At 41.7% G+C, this 5,642-nt stretch overlaps 1 long non-coding RNA gene across 1 annotated transcript; it reads left to right on the top strand.

Annotated features, from left to right (window-relative positions):
• The first annotated feature begins 575 nt into the window (after positions 1 to 575).
• LOC135969897 (uncharacterized) lies at positions 576 to 4,725 on the top strand. The gene is made up of 3 exons (XR_010585249.2): positions 576 to 3,062; positions 3,617 to 3,784; positions 3,898 to 4,725. It is a non-coding gene; the product is annotated as an uncharacterized lncRNA (long non-coding RNA).
• The last annotated feature ends 917 nt before the right edge of the window (positions 4,726 to 5,642 follow it).

The following is a 5,642-nucleotide window of genomic DNA, read 5'->3' as shown; positions in this document are numbered from 1 at the left end:
TAGCTTCCTCAACATCATGCCCCCTTTCTGTCCCCAGACACATGTGCCCTCCTTCACCTCCCAAGAGGTTCGAGCCCCTTGCCCCTGTGTGGGGCCCCTGAAGGCAAGGGCACTCAGCTCCAGAGCTCCCTGTGGGGCTGGCTGAGGTCTGTCTTGTTACTTATGTTGCAGTTCAACTCCTCCCTCTCAGCAATCCTGTCTTTGTTATGTCTGTAGAGGTATTGATCCCCAGAGACTTCCCAGTAAACTTCCTGCGTGTAAACTTCCATCTCAAAGTCTTTCCCACCACCTGCCTGGAGACGCTTATATTCATAAAATACGTCAGTTTAAAAATGTCACTATGTGTCACTGCTTATAGCGTATACAACAAACTGAGGTTCAGAAAAGTGTAGTGGCCTTTTCAGGGTCACACATCAAGGAAGTGCTGGACCTAAGACAATCTAAGCTCTCTGCCTCCTGGTCCAAGGCTCTTATAAGTGCAACAAATGGAAAGTATAAAGGTGTCTCTATAGAACTATTCCTAAAAATGTTTCCTGGAGACGATTCCTCTTTACAGTTTCACTGTCACCGTTTATTTCTATTTCCTCAGTTGTTTACCTTTTCCCCTCTTCAAAACTTTCTTTCTCCAGTACCAGCCCCTCCCATTTTGCAAAGCCTTCATTATGACAGTGAGGGAAGAAACAAATACACAGGCTCCCAGAGACATCAGTACTTCGGCACTGGAGACCTCCTTGCCCTCAGTTTTGTTTCTCTGTAGAACAGCCCACAAGGAAGTGGTGACAGAGAGATGCTTCCCTGACTGCCTATCTTAGACACCTACTTCTTATGCTCACACATCTGTTTTTAAAGCAGAATTTCATCAGAGCTGATGTTCCAATCTTCTTCTTTGCAGAAGGCAAGTTTTTCCTCAATCAAATAACCCTATAAGCATAGAGGCCATTGGAACACTCAACAGTTTCAATCAACTGTTGGAAACATCTAGGGCCCATCTACCTAATTCACAATGCCCTCTAGTATCCTCTGGGACCCTGAGTTCCCGGGTTTAGGCAGCTGAAAATGTTCTTCACTCTCCTCATCGAAAATCCTGTGGGGATCTATTAATTGCCTTGATGTTCTGGAGCTTCCAAGGCTCTGGGGGATTTCCACCTCACCCTGTAAATCCTCTCTGACTGACTGGCAAGCAGCTCATACCAATTAGCTTTCTTTTATAGCCCCAGGACAGGTGTTTGGGGGAACCCAAGGTTCTTAGGTACTGTGTTTTGGTTTTGATCCTTGATTTTGCTTTTTTCTGGTGCCTTTAAAAAAACAAAACAATATTTTGGGACACAGTTAAGTCTGTTCTGACTCATTCATTTTGGGATGATTTTGCCCAATGTACCACCTCCTGCAAAAGTTGTGTCCCCAGAATGTGCACTCAGATTGAAAAAGTGGGAAGAGCAGGTCAACTTAGTGGCCCTATGGCCCCTGTATCTCTCACTTTCATCACTAAAAACTGGCACTCACATGCTCGTCCTTTGTTTACTCCTGGGCCCCTGTATAGCATTATGATCTTATAAAAAGTTCTACTCTGACTGAGTGGATGGTATATATGTGTGTTTTAGTTAAATCTCATGTATCCTGAGAATGACTTTTTGTTTTCATTCAACATACGTTTATTTATCCAGGTAAAACATACGCTAGGAACAAAGTTAACTAACTGGCACAGACCGTTGTTGTACGATAAATGGAAACTACAGTATCCTGTACGCTAACGAAAGAGGCAGAACAGACTTTGGAGAACTTATGATAACTGCAATATCTGGTAGTAGAGGGACGTATATCTACCAGAGAAGACTCTATTGCCTCTCCTTCTGTCTAGAAATAGACTTAGAGAAGTTAACAAGGTCAAGTTGACTTTATTTTTGACACGGGGTCTCACTCTGTTGCCTAGGGTGGAATGCAGTGGTACAGTCACGGCTCACTGCAGCTTCAACCTCCCCAGGTTCAGGTGATCCTCCCACCTCAGACTCCCAAATAGCTGGAACTACAGGCACATGTGACCATGCCTGGCTGATTTTTATTGTTGTTATTATTATTTGTAGAGATGGGCTTTCACGATGTTGCCTAGGCTGGTCTCAAACTCCTGATTGCTCCTCCTTAAGCAATCTGCCTGCCTCAGCCTTCCAAAGTGCTGGTATTATAGGTGTGAGCCACAGTGGCCAGCTAAACTTGATTTTAAATTAACTTTAATTTAAAGTTAATTAAATTTAAAAAGGGGCTTAGGGGCCGGGCACGGTGGCTCATGCCTGAAATCCTAGCACTTTGGGAGGCCAAGGTGGGCAGATCATGAGGTCAAGAGTTCAAGACCAGCCTGGCCAACATGGTAAACTCCCATCTCTACTAAGAATACAAAAATTAGCCGAGCATGGTGGCAGGTGCCTGTAATCCCAGCTACTTGGGAGGCTGAGGCAAGAGAATTGCTTAAATCCAGGAGGCAGAGGTTGCAGTGAGCTGAGATTGTACCACTGCACTCCAGCCTGGGCGACAGAGCAAGACTCCATCTCCAAAACAAAAAAGAAAAAGAAATTTTTTTATGCATCACAACAACCCCAAAGAATCTAGGTATCTTCCTCTCAGATTATCTCCCACCCTGAGAGGTAGGGGTTAAAAGTGTAAACTGAGGAGCCAAGTTTTCTGGGTTCTGATCTCCCCTCTGCCAATCACTGGCTGTGTAACCCTGGGCAAGTTACTTAACCGCTCTGCTCCTCAGTCTCTTCATCTGCAAAATGGAGGTCCTAGTAATAGGCTTATTGTTAAAATTAAACAAGGGAGTTAATACTGAAGTCCTTACAACAGAACTTGTAAGACCTATTCAATGTGCTTATGTATTGGCTATTATTTTCTTAATATTTTTATTATCTCTCTTCAGGCAATTACAGGAGATTTTTAAACAACTGTCCTTTGTGTTGCCTGACTACGTTTGTGGCAGCAAGTGAAAAGAGATCTTTTTTTTTTTTTTAACATTTAAATATCATCTGTGTCACAAGCAAACCTTTCTGTATATTAAGGACAGAAATCGGAAGGTAAGTGTTTTTAAACTTGGAATGAGGTTTTTGTTTTTGTTTTAACAATTTCCAATGTACTTAAGAGTTTTAACACGGCTAATATTAGTTGGAACTGAGTGTCTGAGAAGGAGGTTAGTGTTCTGCATAAACCCTGCTTTTAAAAAGCTCACACGAAGGGTCAAAGACCAGGAAATGCTCTCACTATAATTCTCATTTTCAGCTGAATTGGACATGGCAACAAGAATGCAGGCCTGAATCACATTATGTTCCAGGAACCTTTAACTTTGCATCATAATGACCTGCGGCCTAACAGAAGCAAATTGCAAGTGGTTTCAAAAGGATAAACTCTAATTTATATTAAGCTAGTATTATAACTTAAGCAGCTCGTTTTGAAAGCAAAACTAAAAACCTCATCATTCATGCGATGGCTCCTAAATGCATCCTTTTACATTTTACCTGTAAAATGCTCTGTGTTTGCTGACAGGTTAAATGTATACTATACACAGAGAGCCAACATTTCTCTTTGTAACACCGCAGCAATCTTACTTTTAGCAGCATTCTTATTATTTTAGCTGTCTCCATTGTCTTCTAAACACCGTAATTAGAAGCTGAAAAGCTTACAGCAACCAAACCCAATAAGGTCTCATTATGAACAAAATATTCTACCGTGGCTCAACAAGTGACCCAATGTATTCCAACAAGATGAAGCCTTCAGCCTTCCTGCCCAATTATGGCTTCAGGTATGTACGTTTCCCTTTCAGTATTATTTAGCAACCCATTCAAGTTTGAGTTTCTCGGTCATAATTCTTTTCTCACTGGTCTCTTTCATTCTGTGCTGCTTTCATTTTCCTAGAGAGAAGAGTGGAAAAGAAAACCCGTCTGCTGGAAAGGGTTCAGAGTCCCTCGGATGGGTGGAGTGGTGTTTTGTAAATGAGTTGAATGAGAGAATCAGTGAGAAGAAAGCTAGAATAATTACACAGATTGACTAAAGAAAAAAGGGGAGGGGATGATTTTAGGACCAAAGAAATTCTTTTCCCCATCAGATCACTGACTTCTCCATTTGGATGCGTAGTGTCTTTTTCCCTTGGACTCATCTTCTTGAAGTCTGTGCAAATGCAAAGTCCTAAGAGAGGCAGGATATTAGGGTGGTGTAAAAGTAATTGCGGTTTTTGCAATTACTTTTAATGCCAAAACCGCAATTACTTTTGCACCAACTTAATACATTAAGGATTATCAGTCATTTACACCTGAGTATAAATGAACACTTTAAGAAAGCAGATGGCTAGAGAAGGAAACTAAAAATAAATAATAATAATAATAATAATAATAATAATTAGAAAATCTCTCTTGTTTTCATGTTTTACCTGGGATTGTTGTGAATGTTAGCACCTTGCTTCACCACATTGTCATGTCTTTTTATGTTGACTTTAAACTTGGAAGTACCAGGTAAGGGAGAAATGAAGTGTGTTTTGATATCCTATAGCTATTTCAGAAAATACTTTCCCCAAACCAAGCAAACACAAAGCTGCTTGGTTATGAGGTATTCTCATTTAAATCAGGCATGTGAAATGTGGAAATAAATCTTGGATTTTTTTCTTTATTTTATATTCTGCTAGTGAAACACCGAACTCTGAAAAATGAGCATGTCACGATTGCTTTTAATAAATCTACTTACCTGTCATATGTTTTCAAGATTTCCTTACTGTTTGCTAATTATCAAGCTGTATTTCTCTTATTTCTCCAAGCTTTAGGACACAATGAAGTGTATCAATCAGCATAAATTTCAGGGAAGCTGCTTATCTCTTAAATACCATCTCAACTGTTGTTAGACGCTGAGTCTCCCAAGCCGTGACAGTCCCACTTTGCAACATTCCCTTTCCTTTCCTCACTTTTCGACTGAGTCTAGATTCAGATTATCTTTTTCTTTTTCTCATCTTTGCCACCCAGTCTCCCAAAACACACACACACACACCAAGTGCAGGCTGAACTTGCTTATGAAACTTGGGGATTGGTACTCATCAAATCAAAGAGAAAGTGACTTTCAGAGCTGCCTTACCCCGTGTGGCCGAGTGGTTCAAAATTCCAACTGAGAAGTGTCCCCCGTGTCAATTAAGTCAGGAAGTGGGAAAAATAACCCATTGATTTTAAAACCTCTGAACAGAGCCTGGAATCGACTTCCATAGCAGACTCCCCCAGAGCTCTGTAAGTGCTTTAAACTAAAGAGTCTCTGACCTGGGGATCCTATTCTCTAAAGAAAGGAGCGCTTATCCTGAAATAATCTAATTATTTAATCCTACATTCTCTCGCCAAAGACAGGCATGATATCCCTCCAACCTGGCACAGCGTCAGGGAAAGAATGTGTCTGCCATTCTGTCTTTCCATGCCCACTTCTACTGCACAGAGTTCCTGAGGCAGAGATCAGCATAAGGACCTCAGGGGCTGCAGGACACCAGCCAGTCTAGCTGACCCCGAGGGCACTGTCTTCCACTGGCTCACCGGGACAGATGGAAGGAGAGCCTTCATCCTTTGTCTGTAGACAGTAATGCTTAAGCTGGTGCTATGTCCAAGGCTGTGCCCAGGACCTAACAGAGCAGTGAA

This window comes from Macaca fascicularis, chromosome 3 (assembly GCF_037993035.2).
Source record: "Macaca fascicularis isolate 582-1 chromosome 3, T2T-MFA8v1.1".
NCBI lineage: Eukaryota > Metazoa > Chordata > Mammalia > Primates > Cercopithecidae > Macaca > Macaca fascicularis.
Note: the sequence above shows the minus strand (reverse complement) of the source record. Positions and strands in the feature narration are given on the sequence as shown.